A 21,252-nucleotide genomic window follows, 5' to 3' on the forward strand; every position below is an offset into this window, starting at 1 on the left:
CCACTGTAGATAGGGAAATAGATAGTGTAAAATCTTGTATTTAAATTTTTCTTTCTTAGTAGGACTAAGCTACGAAATCATCCATTTCACCTACCAAGATAAGGAAAATAGATTATTCAATTAGATAATAAGCATTCTAGAGTTGATTCTCATCATTTGTATTACTTTGCAAAGTCCTGACTTAATGAACTAAATGTTATTTTGTTTACTACTTGTTTCGTATTTAAGTTTTATGTTATTCTATCCAATTTTCATTTATTGAAGATATATGCTTAGTGAAGATATCTGTTGCGTCCGGTAAGGGCTTGGTGAAGATATCTGATGCTTGTTTTCAGGTTAGATATACTCCAGTCTGATGTCCTTCTTGGGAGCATGTTCTCTGATGAAATGATGTCTAACATCAATGTGCTTGGTTCTGGAATGAAGAACTAGATGGTATGTCTAACGTCTTCTATTTTAAAAGTGCGGAAATATTTTTTTTATAAAGCTAAAAGTTCGCATTTTTCGAAATAACATTTAAAAATGATTTTAAATATTTGACAATACAAATAGCGCAGTGTAAAATAATCAAACTCATTCAAAATCATACGTAAACATAAACGAGTAAAAATCTTAAATTCATCATCGTAAGAAAATGTTTATCTCCTCTCAATTTCATAAATCATAATGCGGAAAACATGTGGTCCTCGGGTCGTGTCGCCCACTAGGTCTGCTGACTCAGAGTCCAATGCCTCCAATCTCCTCAACGTCGAACTCACCTGCATCACACACGCCTAGTGAGTCTAAAGACTCAACACACATGCACCGTTAATAGCAAATACATATACATAGCACACAGCAGTGAAAAATACCATACTCAACATACCTTTCATGAATTTTAAAAATGTAACATAAATGTGTTTTGTAAAATCATGACGTGTCAAAACAGCTCATCGTTAATCATCATTCATCATTCATCGTTTATCATTCATCGTTCATCGTTCATCATTCATCATTCATTTATCGTTCATCATTCATCGTTCATCATTCATCTTTAATCATTTATCATTGGTGAATTCAGTTCATTAGAGGTGACTATCGTACATCATCATTTACGATGGATCCATCATACATAGAACCGCGGTACCCGGCGGCTGTCGGACCTCAGTGACAGGATCACCCATCTACTGTGCCTAGGCCTCATCATCAGCATTTACATATACGTCTTAAACATTTACATATACTTCGATAGCCACAACTAATTCCCGTCATTCAAAACATTATTATTTTCATCACTTATAAAATTCATGTATAAATGCAATTTTCTTTAAATTCAAGCATGTAACGTATATTTTTTTAAAATCTTAAAAATCATGAATCATGATGCGGGAACATTTAAAATATCATGAATTTGTGCTCAGGGCGCTGTCAGGACCAACATCTCACCCCAGGAGCAAAATGACCATTTTGCCCCTGAAACCCAAAAATTACCATTTTGCCCATAGACGTAAAATTTTACTTCTTTGATATTTTCTTAATTTCATTGACTCTAACACGTCCCAAATAATTATTTAAGCTTACAATAACTTTCCCATATTTTTATTTGGCTTAGATCTATGACTTTTAAATTAATCTTTAAATATAACATATTAATGCGTTTGAATTCCGAATTAAACCAAATCTTAGCATAAAATTTCCAAATTAAAAACTTAGACTTCTAATAATTATTTGAGCTTAAATATAATTTCCCATAATTTTATTAAGCTTAAATCTAGACGTTTCCATTAATCCTTTAATTAACGTTTCGTCCGACGATTAAATCCCGGATAAATCCAAAACCCATTATTTTGATCCGAAGCTTACCAAACTCCTTAAAATATCCCAAAACATATTTATAAGCATTCCTGCACGTAAACTCAAGCTCATTTCATAACTTAACCGAATTGTTTTAAAACTTGAACCGAAGTCCCGGTTTTAACCCGAATCAAACCGATACTTAACCAAAATTCTCCCAACTTGAACCATAATTTAAACAACTCATTCTAAATCATTTACTACTTAAATTATGTCCTCTAAACCCATAATATTTCGACCAGAACCTACTCCCCTCAAATTAAACTCTCGGCCCCCCTTCTATGATCATACACCAACACATGGCCCCCAAATCTTTAACCTTTCGGTCCCCTCTTATCCCACCACCTGTCCAGCCTTTAAACCTCAGCATTAAGACCCTAATGACCCTTCTAAACTAAGCCAAACCCAAGCAAAAAGCTGCTGCACAAACCAAGGCATAAACCGATCGAGCCTATCACACTTTATCTCGGTCAAGCTCTACCTCCAAGGACCGAGCTTCTCCCTCAACCAAACACCCATGGATCACTTCTAACATCTTACCAGATATTACTAGGACTGAGACATAGCTTGGTTCAAGACCATGCACGACCGAACCCTTTCTACACCGATCAAACCCATTTCCAAGCCCCAAAACCTCAATAATTCGACCAACACTTTCTCTCGCTGCAAGGCATCGCTCCAGCTTGCAAATCCTTTCCAACTCGGCAATAACAGGCCCTTAACACACCATACCGCATCCCCTTGCAACAACTTTGAAGGAAAATGTGAGATGCATAACAAGAAATGCATAAATTTGAAGAAATACAAACTACTTCCATGTATAATGCTGGATCGAAGGTTCCACATAAAATCTATCATACAAACACATGTATATGGCGTATTTGATGCAAAAATGAAAGTGCAACGCGTGCCTTAGATGTTTGGAGAGCAAGAACGATGTGAGGGAGACCGGGAGAACTTTTTTATGCAAGAATTGAAGTGGCCGATGATTTCTTGAGCTGCTGATGGGGAAACTGAGAAGGTGTCGGCTGAGGGAGAAGGTGTCGGCTGTGGGAGAGGAAATAAGATGATGCCTTCACGTGGAGGGGCTGCTGAAGTAAATGGGTGGGTGTCCACTTAGTTTTAATTAGATTTAGGTTAAGTTTAAGTTAATTAATATGTGCACTAATGGGCCTCAATTAAAATAAAAAGTGTTTTAAGCCCAATAAACTTAAAAATAGACTCATTAAATCCAAACACACTCGAAAAATATTTCGTGTTGGAAATGATTTGAAAATATTTGCTGAACCCTAAAAAAGTTTCCCGATTCGCTAAAATTTGCGCACAGTTGAAAATTAAAATCATGCAGATAAAAATACCCAATAAATCCCAATTCTTGAAAAATACCTTTAAAACATCTTATATTAATTAATAAAAATTAATCATGTAATAAAATAATTTTCTTGAAAATTTCCCGGTCTCTGCTCCTCACTCGAACGTGAAATGCAACTTAAAAATCTTTAATGCACGAACATTTAAATTTTCATGAAATAAATTCTATTATGAAATAATTATGCATGAACTTTAAATAAATCATAAATTAAAACACAACTTCATGAAATAAACATACATTTAATGCTTTAAAATAATTTAATAAAATACCAAAAAAATTTAATAACTTGCATGCATGTGGTTCACGTGGACCTTCAAATTTTCGGGATGTTACAATCTACCCCCCTTAAATTGAATTTCGTCCTCGAAATTCCCTTATCCTCGATAAACAAAAAGTTTAGACTCTTAATTCTAATATCCCAATAATTCACGCTTCCGCTGCGTTCTCTAATAAAATAAGTGTTAAGTTGCCCTTATATCTCCTCAATCCTAATTATTTAGCCTATTGAAATTCTTATTTGCGAATCGCAACCTAGAATGACTTATGGCGACTTAGTTCTATTCTACTCAGGCCACGAATTTTGACTTTTCTCAAACTTCCCAATATTAGAAATGACAGTCCGAATTTTATTGCGTCTTACTTTTCTTATATCATATCCGTAATGTTCATTGATTTATTACATTAGCATTTATGGAGTTCAACTTAAGAAACCTTAGCACCAAAAGTTACTGATCGACTTCTATCCTCGGTAAAACACTTATATGTTAAATCTTATCTCAATCTCATAATAATATTAGCCTAAGATTCTTGAATCGAATCTTTATCTTACGACACCAAACTTACATAACTTAATTATTTACGAGTACACCCGGAGGTAAAATTGTTGCAAATCTTAAACCTCGAATAACGTTAATCCATAAAACCCAATTATAAAATAATGATCTTCTACCAAATTAGTAAAACACCTCTCGCATCAGTTGCATGCTTAAATTATTCTCTTCCCAATTACAATATAGTTGAGGCCTAAGACTCTTAGATTTTCCTCCTTGAAACAAATGTCGCATTCTTACGTATCCCTAATGTTTAATTAATATTAGCGTATAAAACTTAATAAGTTATCCCATAGACTAACTTTAATAAATAAACTTCACTTATAACCCATAGAGTTCTAGAATCTCCATATCAATATTTTAGATTTCTTACTCGACAAGAAACTTAATATTCGTTCATTGGTAACCTATGCTAAATACCGCAAATTTCCTTTTGTTTTTATTTCACCCACAATTTCCTTACGAACACCTATTTCATAAACTTAAAATTTCAAGCTTCGCAACCCAATTAGTATTAGATAACATAATTTCAACACACATATTCATTTATTCCCAAGTTTCTTATTGAGTTACCAAAAATTTCTCAAGACAATGTGTCTACCTCAATTCTTACATGCGTCTATCAAGTAGCCTAACCGTCAATCGTATCCAATTTTCTAGAAAAATCAAATTCCAACAAAGGTATAAGTTTAACTCTTAAAATCATGATTAAAACTTATGATACATCAAACCTTAAGTTCCCAAAAATAAGTTAACTTAATGTCTAATCTTATAACTTAATTAAATGATCACTTTACCTTAAATTGTTATCACTGTAAAATCTTAATTTTTCCACTATCTTGCTCCATTAACGCCTAGATTTTCAAGCCTAATATTGAATCATCCTACAATGTCCTTGATTGTCATTCCTTATAAAATAATAATCAATTGTTTCAAGCTTCTAGGTGTCCCTTCAAACCTAAATCATAAAAAGATTCTTGTCGTTAAAACCAATCAATTCTCACATACTGTTAAACTAGTCCCCATAATTTCTTAAAATTGTAACATCAACTCTTAATTTCCTCAAACATTACATAATTTGTCCTTAATTTCGAAAATTCCACAATTACCCATAAGTTCTTGGCGTTCCTAATTCCATTTTATAGATTTCTCGTACATAAATTTCAAAAATTTTAAGTTCATTAAACTCAAAATCAATTCCCATAACCTAAAAAAATTATTGATTTAACTCAAGTGTTTCTCAAAAGTTCGAATTTAATCCTCAAAATTTCAAAATTTACAATTTGGTCCTTAAAATTCTCGAAGATTACAATTTTGGCCCTATAACTCCTTGAAATTTGTATTTTTTTTCCATAAAATTTTCGACTAGGACTCATTAAACCTTAGAGTTCTCAAAACAAAAAATTTAATCCCAAAGTTTGGTAAATTCGAAATAGTCTCTCAGAATTTTATTGTTGCACTTAGGTCCTCAAATTATTGGTTAATACAGTTAGGTCCTTAAAATTCTCAATCCATGCAATTCAATCCTTAGGTCCCACTATGTAGAGCATGCATTCTAAATAAATTCTACGTTTTTATACTTCCAAATATTGTCTTAGTTTTCGAATCATTAATCCTTACAAGGAATCCTCAAAAATTAATTCAACTAGCAACCACGAGTCCCAAAAGCATTTATAATTTTCAAGATTAACTTTTGACCCACAAGTAGAATATCAGTACTTACTAACCAAAAATTAAGAAAGTCAAATTATTTTCAACCTTTCCTAATGCCCAATAACAAAATTCTTATTCATGTCCAATTTCACCACAAAGCCAGCATGCATGAAAATCATATAATTTCTCATTTCATTTCGTAACATGCATAAAAATTTTTAAAGCATCAAATCACAAAACATAACGATATATAAACATGTATTGCAAAGCATATATCATGTAAACATGCAGGTGATAGCATTAAAAAATCATTTAAACCATAAAAGCTTACGGACTTGAGGCTTGAAGACTGAGCTGCAGAAGCTGGCGGTGGAACAACCCTATACAGGACCCTTGCTCTGATACCAACTCTAACGTCTGCTATTTTAAAAGTGCGGAAAAGTTTTTTTTTTATAAAGCTAAAAGTTCGCATTTTCGAAATAACATTTAAAAATGATCTTAAATATTTGACAATAAAAATAACGCACTGTAAAATAATCAAACTCATTCAAAATTATACGTAAACATAAACGAGTAAAAATATTAAATTCATCATCGTAAGAAAATGTTCATCTCCTCTCAGTTTCATAAATCATAATGCGGAAAAAATGTGGTCCTCGGGTCGTGTTGCCCACCAGGTCTGCTGACTCAGAGTCCAACACCCTAGTCTCCTCAACATTGAACTCACCTGCATCACACACGCCTAGTGAGTCTAAAGACTCAACACACATGCACCGTTAATAGCAAATACATATACATAGCACACAGCAGTGAAAAATATCATACTCAACATACCTTTCATGAACTTTAAAAACGTAACATAAACGTGTCTTGTAAAATCATGACGTGTCAAAACAGCTCATCGTTAATCATCATTCATCATTCATCGTTTATCATTTATCGTTCATCGTTCATCATTCATCGTTCATCATTCATTTATCGTTCATCATTCATTGTTCATCATTCATCGTTCATCATTTATCATTGGTGAATTCAGTTCATTAGAGGTGACTATCACTACATCATCATTTACGATGGATCAATCATACATAGAACCGCGGTACCCGACGGCTGTCGGACCTCAGTGACATTATCACCCATCCACTGTGCCTAGGCCTCATCATCAGCATTTACATATACGTCTTAAACATTTACATATACTTCGATAGCCACAACTAATTCCCGTCATTCAAAACATTATTATTTTCATCACTTACAAAATTCATGTATAAATGCAATTTCCTTTAAATTCAAGCATGCAACGTATATTTTTTTAAAATCTTAAAAATCGTGAATCATGATGCGGGAACATTTAAAATATCATGAATTTGTGCTCAGGGCGCTGCCAGGACCAACATCTCTCCTCAGGTGCAAAATGACCATTTTGCCCCTGAAACCCAAAATTACCATTTTGCCCATAGACGTAAAATTTCACTTCTTTGACATTTTCTTAATTCTATTGACTCTAACACGTCCCAAATAATTATTTAAGCATACAAGAACTTTCCCATATTTTTATTTGACTTAAATCTATGACTTTTAAATTAATCTTTAAATATAACCTATTAATGCGTTTGAATACCGAATTAAACCAAACCTTAGCATAAAATTTCCAAATTAAAAACTTAGACTTCTAATAATTATTTGAGCTTAAATATAATTTCTCATAATTTTATTAAGCTTAAATCTAGACGTTTCCATTAATCCTTTAATTAACATTTCGTGCGACGATTAAATCCCGGATAAATCCAAAACTCATTATTTTGTTCCGAAGATTACCAAACTCCTAAAAATAACCCAAAACATATTTATAAGCATTACTAGACGTAAACTCAAGCTCATTTCATAACTTAACCGAATTTTTTTAAAACTTGGACCGATGTCCCGGTTTTAACCCAAATAAAACCGATACTTAACCAAATTCTCCCAACTTGAACCATAATTTAAACAACTCATTCTAAATCATTTACTACTTAAATTATGTCCTCTAAACCCATAATATTTCGAACAGAACCTACTCCCCTCAAATTAAACTCTCGGCCCCCCTTCTATGATCATACTCCAACACATGGCCCCCAAATCTTTAACCTTTCGGTCCCCTCTTATCCCACCACCTGTCCAGCCTTTAAACCTCAGCATTAAGACCCTAATGACCCTTCTAAACTAAGCCAAACCCAAGCAAAAAGCTGCTGCACAAACCAAGGCATAAACCGATCGAGCCTATCACACTTTATCTCGGTCAAGCTCTACCTCCAAGGACCGAGCTTCTCCCTCAACCAAACACCCATGGATCACTTCTAACATCTTACCAGATATTACTAGGACTGAGACATAGCTTGGTTCAAGACCATGCACGACCGAACCCTTTCTACACCGATCAAACCCATTTCCAAGCCCCAAAACCTCAATAATTCGACCAACACTTTCTCTCGCTGCAAGGCATCGCTCCAGCTTGCAAATCCTTTCCAACTCGGCAATAACAGGCCCTTAACACACCATACAGCAGCCCCTTGCAACAACTTTGAAGGAAAATGTGAGATGCATAACAAGAAATGCATAAATTTGAAGAAATACAAACTACTTCCATGTATAATGCTGGATCGAAGGTTCCACATAAAATCTATCATACAAACACATGTATATGGCGTATTTGATGCAAAAATGAAAGTGCAACGCGTGCCTTGGATGTTTGGAGAGCAAGAACGATGTGAGGGAGACCCGGGAGAACTTTTCTATGCAAGAATTGAAGTGGCCGATGATTTCTTGAGCAGCTGATGGGGAAACTGAGAGGAAAAAGGTTGAGGGAGAAGCTGTCGGCTGTGGGAGAAGAAATAAGATGATGCCTTCACGTGGAGGGGCTGCTGAAGTAAATGGGTGGGTGTCCACTTAGTTTTAATTAGATTTACGTTATGCTGAAGTTAATTAATATATGCACTAATGGATCTCAATTAAAATAAAAAGTGTTTTTAGCTCAATAAACTTAAAAGTAGACCCATTAGATCCAAACACAATCTCGAAAAATATTTCGTGTTGGAAATAATTTGAAAATATTTGCCGAACCCTCAAAAAGTTTCCCGATTCGCTAAAATTTGCGCACAGTTGAAAATTAAAATCATGCAGGTAAAAATACCCAATAAATCCCAATTCTTGAAAAATACCTTTAAAACATCTTATATTAATTAATAAAAATTAATCATGTAATAAAATAATTTTCTTGAAAATTTCCCGGTCTCTGCTCCCCGCTCGAACGTGAAATGCAACTTAAAAATTTTTAATGCACGAACATTTAAATTTTCATGAAATAAATTCTATTATGCAATAATTATGCATGAACTTTAAATAAATCATAAATTAAAACACAACTACATGAAATAAACATACATTTAATGCTCTAAAACAATTTAATAAAATACCAAAGAAATTTAATAACTTGCATGCATGTGGTTCACGTGGACCTTCAAATTTTCGGGACGTTACAGTATGTAATCGCAATGGAGCAAGTGTTGTCACAGAAGATCGGTGGCTCTTCAGCTACTACTCCATAATCATTCAGTTGTTGCTGAATCCAGAGAAGTTGAGCACATCAACTTCCAACAATTAAGTATTCATCTTCAGTTGTGGAAGTGGCGATATATGTTTTCGTTTTACTGAACCATGAGATCAGTCTGTCTCCTAGAAACTGACATGATCCACTTGTATTTTAACGATCAAGCTTACATCCTGCACAGTATTCATCTGAATAACCAACTAAATTGAAAGATGATTCCTTAGCATACCATAAGCCCACGTTTTGTGTGCCTTTTAGATATTTTAATATACATTTGGCAGCAAGGAAATGCGATTGTTCAGGATTAGTCCTGAAATCTAGCAAATAAACAAACAGTAAACATAATATAGGGACGACTAGCAATTAGGTATAATGAAGAACCTATTAAACCTCTATATAGTGTCATCTCAATTGATATTCCCCTTTCATCTTTATCTAATTTATCTGATTTGCTCATGGGAGTGGATGCAGCCGAACATGTTTTCATGCCAAATTTCTTTAGCAATTCCTTCGTATATTTGGTTTGACTGATAAAGATATAATTATCTAGTTGCTTCGATTGCCGGCCTTTGAAGAATGTCAGTTCACCCATCATGCTCATCTCGAATTTTTCCTGCATCAGCTTAGCAAACTTATTACATAATTTGGGGTTAGTTGACCCAAATATGATATCGTCAACATAAATTTGATCGATTAACGAATGATCTTTCTTGGTGAATTTGAACAGTGTTTTATCAACTGTTCCCGCTGTAAAATTATGATCAATCAAGAATTTTGATAGGGTCTCATACCAAGCTCGATGAGCTGTTTCAGACCATATAAGTCTTTATTAAGATTATAAACATGATTATGGTGTAAATGGTTAACAAAACCTTGAGGTTGTCATACATACACCTCTTCTTGCAACTGACCATTCATAAATGCGCTTTTGACATATATCTGATACACTTTGAATTTTTGTAGGATGCGTAGGCTAGGAATATCTTGATTGCTTCTAGTCTAGCAACTGGAGCATAGGTCTCGTCATAATCAATTCATTCCTCTTGCTTGTATCCTCGTGCAACTAGTCTTGCTTTATTGCGCATAATTGAACCGTCTTCATTCAGTTTGTTTCGGTATACCCACTTGGTAATTATAATAGATTTTGAAGAGGGACTTGGAACTAATGTCCAGACATTGTTATGTGTTACCTGATTAAGCTCGTCTTGCATAGCAATAACCAACTAGGATCAGCTAGAGCTTCTTCAGTTTATTGGGTTCCAGTTGTGATATAAAGGCAGAATAAATAAATAAATTCAAAATCTAATTTCTGGTTTTCATCGGATCAGATAGGTTACCTAATATCAAATCTTGAGGGTAATCGATTTTTTTCTCCATTTGTAATTTTGATCTTCATGACTTATTTGCAATTCTGGCTCAGTTTGTAACTGATTATTTCCTTGTGCTTCAATTGGAATGACATCATTTTGTGGTTGAAAAATCAGCGTCCGATAGGTTTTCAGACTGTTCTGTTCGGATACAGCTGTTCTGCTTTGGTACGACCTGTCAGACTGTTACGCTGATCTTTCAACTGATGTCGAGGCCAATTGATTTGAATTGAATTGAACAGCCGATCAATTCAACTGGACATTAACAGTTGTAATTGATCTCCTATCAGTTACGAAAACTTCAGTTGATAAGGTTTTTCAGTTCAACTCAAAACGAAGTCTTCAATTCCTTTAAGATTAATTTGTCAAACTATGAAACCTATAATATTCCATCAATTTCACTTTTTCATATTTTGGCATGTCTGCAAACATGCAACACCCACCTAGACAATTTTGTGTGCAAACATTAGGCACTCCCAGTGGGACAATGCCACAGAAAACAAGAGGAAACATTGATGATGGTGGTGGTAATTTTCTGCACAGGAAGAAGAGTTCGAGGAACTGCCATAGCATCTTGGATCAAAAAATGTGGTAATCTCTTTCTTTCACCTCGATTCCATCAGCACTAAGGAACTAGAGATGATGGAAATAATGTTGAATGTCACGGGACACGTGCAAGAGGTGAACAAAATGATTCTGAATGTTATGGGTTACATAAGATAGGAGACAAGGAAGATCGAATGAAGAGGAGTTTCCCAGCAGCCAATACCCGCTACCAAAGATACCCGCTGCATGGTAAATATCAATCAAGAGAATGATGTTGATCGATACACTTCACTTCACAAAATGGAGAAGAAGGCATTTAAAAAATACTCCACATAATCCAAAATGCAGTGATATGGTGCCGATCATTCAAAATTTTGTTTTCAGTAACCCAAAATAATTTTAGGGGCATGTGAGGAACCACTACCCAGTGCAAGCTTCTGTTAATCCTTTGGGGGCATCGATTCTCCCACACCCACTACACGATGTACATGTGGTGAATCCAAAAACTAAGAAGGAGATGGTACATGAATGTTATCGTCACAAGCTCAAGATCTCGAGATCTTTGCTAATGTTTTAAGAATATGGACAACACATACTAGAGAACATCACTAGTACACCAAACGGTTTGGGGAACTTATGAATCTCGAGAGTTTTTCTACTCTGAAGACTAAAATATTTCCATACCCCATGGCAAGTGCAAAATCTTCCTGGCACACATCAAGTCCTTGCAATTCCATTTCCACTTGGCAAGAAATGGAGGAGCAGTTTCACACCGAAGTCTCTCCAGTTGAACCAAAAACGTGCATGACAGAAATATCAAGGTTGACAATACAAGAAGATGAACTAAAAGGAATGGAATTTTGTAAGTACCTTAACTCTTACAATTACTCTACTAACTTTGGTTGGGTCTTCCGAAATATAGTGCATAACAGGACTAACAAGGAAGTGTTGGAGTTCCCCAAAAAGAAGGAGGCCATGGTGGTAGATGATGAGTCCTTCCTGGGTTTGGCATCCGTTATGCTAGTATGACATAGCTACACTATATTTTTTTACATGTGTAGTGAATCAAGGATGAATGGTACATTAGGTCCCAGAAAAGTGATCAAAATGTATTGGGTACGTAACTAAGGACATGGTGTACAAAGTCAAGGACAAAGGGTCGTAGCTTTCTTGATATATAAGAGGAAAGGTGTGCCCCACGGATGACAGAGAATATCTAACCATGAGCCAAGGAACCAATTTCATGATGGAGAGACCATAGCCCAAGGGCCAAGGAACACTTCCTATCGTCACAATGTTTTATCTTTCAAAAGTCATTCACAGCCTCAAGAAACAATGGCCCATGGGCCAAGGAACCACTTTTATCCTCAGGGAACAAGAGCTCGAGAACAAGCATATGGACAAAGTCCAAATAACAACTTGCCATGAGAAAATTGGAGCCTTGGAAGAAGAAAGCCATCAGAGCACCAGAAGAGTTTATGACAGACCAAGATTTGTTGTTCCTCCTAAGGTACACATTTATGGGAAGTAGCATGTAGCACAACACAAGAAGTTCCACATTCTCTTACTCAATTTCAAAAGAGGAGACTCTTAAAGAAGAAACATCAGGAGAGAGGATGAATTTGAGATTCAAATCCAAAGCAAGAATAAATTTTGTAGGAAGGCCATAGAAAATAAGGAATTTAATGATGATGGTTTGTTATTAGATCTGGAACTGAACAATGAAAATGTGATCAATTTCAATGTGGATAAATTCAACAATTTTTTTGATCATGCTACTGGATGTGTGATCCTACCTGATGTGTTCAAGTTAAAAAAAGAGAGTATAAATTTAGAGGCACCAAAACAAAAGGATCATGTTGAAGGAAAAGTTAGTGAAATGCGCACTGGTATAAGTATATATGAAGAGATACCGCGCAAACCAAAGAAATTAGAAATAGATATACTAGCTCTTGAGATGACTAAGAACATCAAACCATTGTACATAAAGACACATGGTAATTTTCAACCTATTTCAGGGGTGCTAATTGACAATGGTTCCGCAATGAACATCCTGCCTCCTTTAGTGCTTATGAACTTGGGCAGAGTGGGGGATCTTATGCATACAGAAGTGTCAGTCTCTACTTTCTCTTGTAAAGTCTCCAAAACCATTGTGGTATATGTTGGATAAATGAATAATGAAGAGTTGTTGAATTGATAAATGGAGTGGGAGTTGTCCCACATGGAGAAAATAGCCAAATGAAGTCTTCCTTATAAACTCCAAGTTTGAATAGGGGTTTGGGCCCCAAGGGGTACCAGAATTTTTTAGAAGGGGGAAGACACTAATAGGTTGTGTCTCGATGAAACACACATGCGCGCGCGCTCGTCTCATCTGGTCTCGGGTCGGGTCGGTGCGGTGCGGTGCGATGCGGTGCTGTCTTTGACAAGTATTAATCTTTTTGGATCAAATTTATTTGGTGAATAAATTTTTTAAGTCATTAGAGCCGCAAATTGATGCACTTGGATAGAGGTACGCGCGCGGGTGCGCCACATCCCCCGCGGATGCGCGCCTGTTGCTGACTTTTGGAGCCATCGCCCAGAACAAGGCGCGCGGTCGCACCATTTCTCGCGCGGGCGCGCGCGCCCTACTGTGTGCAAACACAGAGCAAGGCGCGCGGCCGCAAAGCTTCTCGCGCGAGCGCGCGTGCCTTGCTGCTCGCGGGCAGTATAATGCCTGCGGTCGCGCGGCTGCGTGCGCAACGCTGTTTCAGAAAAACATGCGCGTCCCTTGGCAATCATGCATCTGTTCTTGGCTGGTTTTGGCTCAACCATTGTATCCCTTGACTAGAATTGTGTCTCTTCAAAGCATCCGGTCTGGAGAGACGTGTCTCCTTAACGCAACCGATGATCATCTATAAATAATCCCTCCATTCATTGTCCAAGGTTGCTGGTCATTTTGCACTACATTACTTCTTCTCATATTGCTGCATTCATCATTTCGAAATACTTGAAAGTTCAAGCATACACTTGTTCGCTGATATCCAGAAATTGTTGTGCTGCATCTTCTGGATTAAGTCGTTGTATCTTGGGGACGATTGCTTGCAACGTATAGCACTTTATACGGGCAATTTCATCTTGCGAAGAAACGATCTTCCTTGCCTCAACTTGCTCTTATTGTTGTTGCTTTTTGTTCGTGATTCAAGTTGCTGTGCTTTGCTCGTGTTTCATGACATCCAACATATCCAGGGTAATATCTCACAAACAATCGCAAGACGAAATTTTATTACGTTTTTTATATTCTGGTTATGTCGACTCCTCCTACTGCTCCTGCGCCATTGCATACCGTCCCTGCTGCTCCCGCACACGGCGAAAAGCCTGCAAAGTTTAATGGTGCCGACTTCAAACGTTGGCAGCAGAAAATACTTTTCTACCTCACCACACTAAGCCTATCTCGATTCCTCAGGAGGAACTCCCTGTCATTGCTGCATACGACACAGGCACACAACGAAGATCTACACTTGACGCTTGGAATCACAGTGACTTCCTCTGCAGAAACTACATACTCAATGGACTCGATGACACACTTTACAGCGTCTATTGTTCTGTCAACACTGCCAAGGAACTTTGGGATTCTTTGGAAAAGAAATACAAAACAGAAGACGCAGGAATCAAGAAGTTCGTTGTGGGCAAATTTCTGGACTTCAAAATGGTCGACAACAAATCAGTAATAAACCAGGTACAAGAAATTCAAATTATTATTCATGATTTGTTGGCAGAGGGAATGAACATCAATGAACCATTCCAAGTGGCGGCTATCATTGAAAAATTGCCTCCGATGTGGAAAGACTTCAAGAACCCACAAAAGAACAATGGAGACCGAGGCCAAGGCCAATCTGACATAATCTAGCACCAGTCACAAGAGAAAGCGCCCTCAAAATGAGAAACAAGGGCAGGCCAAGAAGTTCAAAGGAACTTGCTACAAGTATGGCAAACCGAATCATATGGCCAAGGACTGTAGCCTTTCAAGGAAAGACAACAAACCTCAGAAACCAAAACAAGCCCACATCATCGAAGAAAGGCATGTACCCATAGATCTTTCACAACTTGATCTATCCGTAGTTGTATTTGAAACCAATTTGGTGGATAATCCAAGGGAATGGTGGGTAGATACCGGATCCACTAGCCACATTTGTGCTGAAAAGGAGATGTTCTCATCCTACACTACTGTAAGTGATAGGAAATTGTTTATGGGAAACTCCACGACGTCTGAGGTCGTAGGAATTGGCAAAGTGGTATTGAAGATGACTTCCGGCAAAGAGATAACATTGTTGAATGTGCTGCATGTGCCAGGCATTCGAAAGAACTTAGTTTCTGGATCTTTGTTGAGTAAAGCGGGTTTTAAACTTGTGTTTGAATCGGACAAGTTTGTCCTAACCAAAAGTGGTGTATTTGTTGGAAAAGGGTACCAAGATAATGGTCCCTTCAAAATGAATGTTTACCGCCAAGAGGCAAAGAATAAAGTGAATGATTCTGTTTACTTGTGTGAAAGTTCTAATTTATGGCATGAAAGATTAGGACATTTTAACTTCAACACATTACAAAGACTTGCAAATTTAAATGTAATACCTGCATTTAAAAGAAATCCACAAGATAAATGTGAGATTTGTGTTGAAGCAAAGATGGCCAAAGCTCCATTCCATTCTGTGACAAGAAGTACTAATCCACTTGAATTAATTCACACCGACGTATGTGACTTAAAATTTGTGCAAACTCGAGGTGGGAAAAAGTACTTCATAACATTCGTTGATGATTGCACAAGATTTTGTTACGTCTATCTATTGAATAGTAAAGATGAAGCTATAGAAGCTTCCAAAAATTATAAGAATGAGGTTGAGAATCAATTGAGTTCAAAAATCAAAATGATTCGAAGTGATAGAGGTGGAGAGTATGTCGCTCCATTTGAAGAATTTTGCACTAACAATGGCATAATTCATCAAACTACAGCACCGTACTCACCTCAATCCAATGGAGTTGCAGAACGTAAAAATCGGACTCTCAAGGAGATGTTGAACGCGTTGTTGATAAATTGTGGTTTACCTCTAAACTTGTGGGGGGAAGCAATATTATCTGCAAACCACATTCTTAATAAAATACCACACAAAGGGAAAGATGAAACTCTATATGAACTATGGAAGGGTCGCAAACCATCTTACAAATACCTAAAAGTGTGGGGGTGTTTGGCTAAGGTAGAGATACCAAAGCCAAAAAAAGTCAAAATTTGACCCAAAACTGTTGACTGCATTTTTATTGGATATGCCTATAATAGTAGTGCATATAGGTTTTTGGTGCATAAGTCAACGATTCCTGATATTAATGAAGGAACTATTATGGAATCAAGGAATGCAATATTCTTTAAAAACAATTTTTCTCGTAAGAAAAGAAAAGAAGGTTCCATTAAAAGAACTTATGAATCTACTATTGAGTCTAAAGAAATCAATGAAGAACCAAGGCGTGGTAAGAGAGCTAGAGTTGAAAAGTCATTTGGTCCTGAATTTCTGACTTACATGTTAGATGATGAACCAAGAACCATTCAAGAAGCTCTATCCAATCCCGAAGCTCCTTTCTGGAAAGAAGCTATAAATGATGAAATAGAATCCATCATGCATAATCATACGTGGGAGTTGACTGATCTCCCTCCGGGTTGTAAGCCTTTAGGATGCAAGTGGATCCTTAAAAGGAAATACAACGAAGATGGATCTATAGATAAATATAAAGCCCATTTGGTGGCTAAGGGGTTCAAACAAAAGGAAGGATATGACTTCTTTGACACATACTCTCTAGTTACTAGGATTACATCATTTTTGTTCTCATAGCTATTGCTGCGTTGCATAACCTTAAGATTCACCAATTGGATGTGAAGACAGCCTTCTTGAATGGAGAACTGGAAGAGGAAATATACATGGAACAACCCGAGGGGTTTGTCGTTCCCGGACAAGAAAAGAAGGTGTGTATACTTGTCAAGTCATTATACGGACTCAAACAAGCACCTAAGCAATGGCATGACAAATTTGACACAACAATGAAGTCAAATGGTTTCAAAATCAACGAATGTGATAAATGCGTTTATATTAAAGGTAGTGCAAATGCTTATTTTATTGTATGCCTTTATGTAGACGACATGTTAATTATGGGAAGTAATCATGAGTTGATTATAAATACGAAGAATATGTTGAAAAGGTCCTTTGATATGAAAGACTTGGGGTTGTGTGATATTATATTAGGGATTAAAATCTCTAAAATACATAATGGAATTATGTTATCAAAAACCCATTATATTGAAAAGGTACTTGAAAAATTTAGTACCTTAAACAGTCGTCCTGCTAGAACACCTATAGATTTAGGTGTTCACTTAGCAAAGAATCGAGGAGATCCTATCTCAAAACTTGAATATGCAAGGATAATTGGTAGTCTAATGTTCTTGACTAACTGTACTCGACCGGATCTTGCATATTCAGTGAACAAGTTAAGTAGGTTCACAAGTAATCCATGTAAGGAACATTGGAAAGCCTTAACAAGAGTGCTTGGATATCTAAAATATACATTGAACTATGGTTTGATATATACAAAATATCCTGCAGTCTTGGAAGGTTATTGTGATGCCAATTGGATATCTGACACAAAAGACTCCAAATCCACTAGCGGATATGTATTCACAATAGGTGGAGGAGCGGTGTCATGGAAATATTCTAAGCAAACATGTATAGCTCGATCCACTATGGAATCCGAGTTCATTGCTTTAGAGAAAGCTGGGGAAGAAGCCGAATGGCTCAGAAACTTCCTAGAAGATATTCCTTGTTGGAATAAGCCAATGCCTTCCATTAACATTCATTGTGATAGTCAATCGGCAATAGGAAGAGCACAAAGTAGTATGTACAATGGTAAGTCTCGACATATTCGTCGGAGACATAATACCATAAGACAATTAATCTCAAATGGGGTTATTTCTGTTGAATATGTGAAATCAAAGGAAAACCTAGCGGATCTGTTTACTAAAGGTATATATAGAGATCAAATGTACAAACTGTTGAGAGGAATGTGCTTAAAACCCACAAAATAAAATATATTTATAGCGGTAACCCAATCTTGTGAAGTGGAGATCCCATGACCTTGGTTCAATGGGACAACTAAGTTATAAATATTAGTTTGAGTACTTGGAATAAATAAAGGCTCATTCCTACAAAATCCAAGTAGAAAAGAACTGCAACATGTGGTGAGGTTAAGTCTTCTTTTAATGATTCCTATACCAAAGGGTAGCGTATGACAGGATACTCTAGTTAAGAGATCACCTATATAAGTGAGAAGTAATGGACACTTCAATGAAAAACACTTATGAATCAAAGATATGATCCAGGGCCGAAATGGACACAACATGAGAACAAGAATATGTTAGAATTATTATTGTGTAAATACTATTGACTTGGTTTACATAAACGGTTGACTAGTTCAAGACATCATGTCACTACTCAACTAGTAAATCCTATGGTATATTACTAAGGAAGGTTCAATGTCAAAAGCTACCTATCCTAATGCAATAATAAGTCACAAGAGCTTTCAAGTAAATATGCATACATGCATTAAGTTCATTAATGTGGGGGATTGTTGGATAAATGAATAATGAAGAGTTGTTGAACTGGAAAAGGGAGTGGGAGTTGTCCCACATGGAGAAATAGCCAAATGAAGTCTTCCTTATAAACTCCAAGTTTGAATAGGGGTTTGGGCCCCAAGGGGTACCAGAAGTTTTTTGAAGGGGGAAGACGCTAATAGGCTGTGTCTCGGTGAAACACACACGCGCGCGCTCGTCTCGTCTCAGGTCGGGTCGGTGCGGTGCGGTCTTTGACAAGTATTAATCTTTTTGGATCAAATTAATTTGGTGAATAATTTTTTTCAGTCATTAGAGCCGCAAATTGATGCACTTGGACTGAGGTACGCGCGCGGGTGCGCCACATCCCGCGCGAATGCGCGCGCCATCGCCCAGAATAGGGCGCGCGGTCGTGCCTCTTCTTGCGCGGGCGCGCGCGCCCTACTGTGCACGAACACAGAGCAAGGCGCGCGGCCATGCAGCTTCACGCGCGGGCGCGCGCGCCTTGCTGATTGAGGGCAGTATTATGCGCGCAGCCACGCGTGTTGTGGCGCGGCTGCGCGCATAGCGCTGTTTCAGAAAAACATGCGCGTCCCTTGGCAATAATGCATCTGTTCTTGGCTGGTTTTGGCTCAACCATTGTATCCCTTGACTAGAATTGTGTCTCTTCGAAGCATGCGGTCTGGAGAGACGTGTCTCCTCAACGCAACCGATTATCATCTATAAATAATCCCTCCATTTGTTGTCCAAGGTTGCTGGTCATTTTGCACTACATTACTTCTTCTCATATTGCTGCATTCATCATTTCGAAATACTTGAAAGTTCAAGCATACACTTGTTCGCTGATATCCAGAAATTGTTGTGCTGCATCTTCTGGATTAAGTCGTTGTATCTTGGGGACGATTGCCTGCAACATGTAGCACTTTATACGGGCAATTTCGTCTTGCGGAGAAAGGATCTTTTTTGCCTCGACTTGCTCTTATTGTTGTTGCTTTTTGTTCGTGATTCAAGTTGCTGTGCTTTGCTCGTGTTTCAAGACATCCAACATATCCAGGGTAATATTTCACAAACAGTATAGTGGACGTTAAGTCTTCTATTTCAATATATTTGTGGTTAATTATTGTGTCGATTCTCAGGCTTTGTTAGGTCGTGACTGGACACATGCATATCAGTGTACGTCATCATCAATGCATAAGTTCCTGCTAGTTTGGAAGGGCGGTGGAGTGGAAATTATCCGAGTCAATTCTCTGCTCTTTCAAGGAAATTAATGAGTCTTTGAAGCAAGGTATATCACTAGGGATATTTGTACAACTAAAGTTTATGGGAACCAATGAAGTGTTTGGAAGGATCCTCAAATCTACGATCATTGAGCATCCTAGGCCGATGATCAAACCAATATTGAGGAAATTCATGATTGAATTCTAAGGAAAAAAAATGGTAATAGCTGTGGTCGCCATAAAGAAAGCATGTGTGCTTCAAATTCTAGATTTGGTGATAGGGAAATAAGCATGGAAAATTGATGGGTTTGAGATAATTTTTGAAGAGGAACTTGAAGCATCAGAGGAACTACAGATGGAAGATCTCGCATTTGCATCCTCATAGATAGAGGATCATCGCCCACTAGTACATGATCCACTCGAAGTTGTAAACACGGGGACGTAGATTGTAAGGTCCAAAATTAAGACGACGTAATCCAACTGCATGCAAATCTAAGAAATATGAAAATAAATAATTAATTGATTTAATTTCTTAATTGATTATGTGACATTCATGATTATATGTTAAATAAGATTTAATTGTCATTATGCATAAAACTGTATTTTTAAGGATTATTCAAGTTGCGATCGAAGAACGGAGATCGATGGTTGAAAAACAAAAAATATTTTTATTAAATAATTGTTTTAATTATTTAAAATATGGGTGTTGGTTTTTTCATATTTTTTAAAATAAGGGGTTTTGAGGTGATTTTATATGTCGGAGCGTAATGTTTATCGGTGTTAGATTTTCAACAAAAAACAAACTTTTTGACAATCCGGCTATTAAATTCACAAACTTATTTTACTAAAACTATTTTAATGTTTTAATTAAATCCTAATTAAGACTAATGGGCCTAAATTGTTGACTTAATAGGCCTAAAGCCTTGTTAGTGATTAATTAGTATATATTATACAAAAAACCCTCCCCAAACCCTACACTACACGCTACTTTTATGAATTTGCTCTCCCAAACTCATTAAAGTACACGGCACACACAAAATTTTGAGGCAAAATTCGGTGGAAGCTTCAAGGAGATTTCAAGCCATGGTTCTTTTCCATTCATCGCAAATCGTCAACAGTTTTTCGTGCATTAACTACGCAAAAGCACACATAATCCTCCTCTTCAAACATCATCACACCATATTATGATTTGTTGCATATTTTGAGTGAAAAATTAAGAACCATGATGAT

At 36.7% G+C, this 21,252-nt stretch overlaps 1 long non-coding RNA gene across 1 annotated transcript; it reads right to left on the minus strand.

The window, feature by feature from the left end:
• Positions 1-559: 559 nt before the first annotated feature.
• Positions 560-8,568, minus strand: LOC142530175 (uncharacterized). Its single transcript, XR_012816049.1, has 2 exons — positions 8,408-8,568; positions 560-758 (listed from the first exon to the last, which is right to left on the minus strand). It is a non-coding gene; the product is annotated as an uncharacterized LOC142530175 (long non-coding RNA).
• Between the last annotated feature and the right edge of the window lie 12,684 nt (positions 8,569-21,252).

Source organism: Primulina tabacum, chromosome 16 (genome assembly GCF_025594145.1).
Source record: "Primulina tabacum isolate GXHZ01 chromosome 16, ASM2559414v2, whole genome shotgun sequence".
NCBI classification, from domain to species: domain Eukaryota; kingdom Viridiplantae; phylum Streptophyta; class Magnoliopsida; order Lamiales; family Gesneriaceae; genus Primulina; species Primulina tabacum.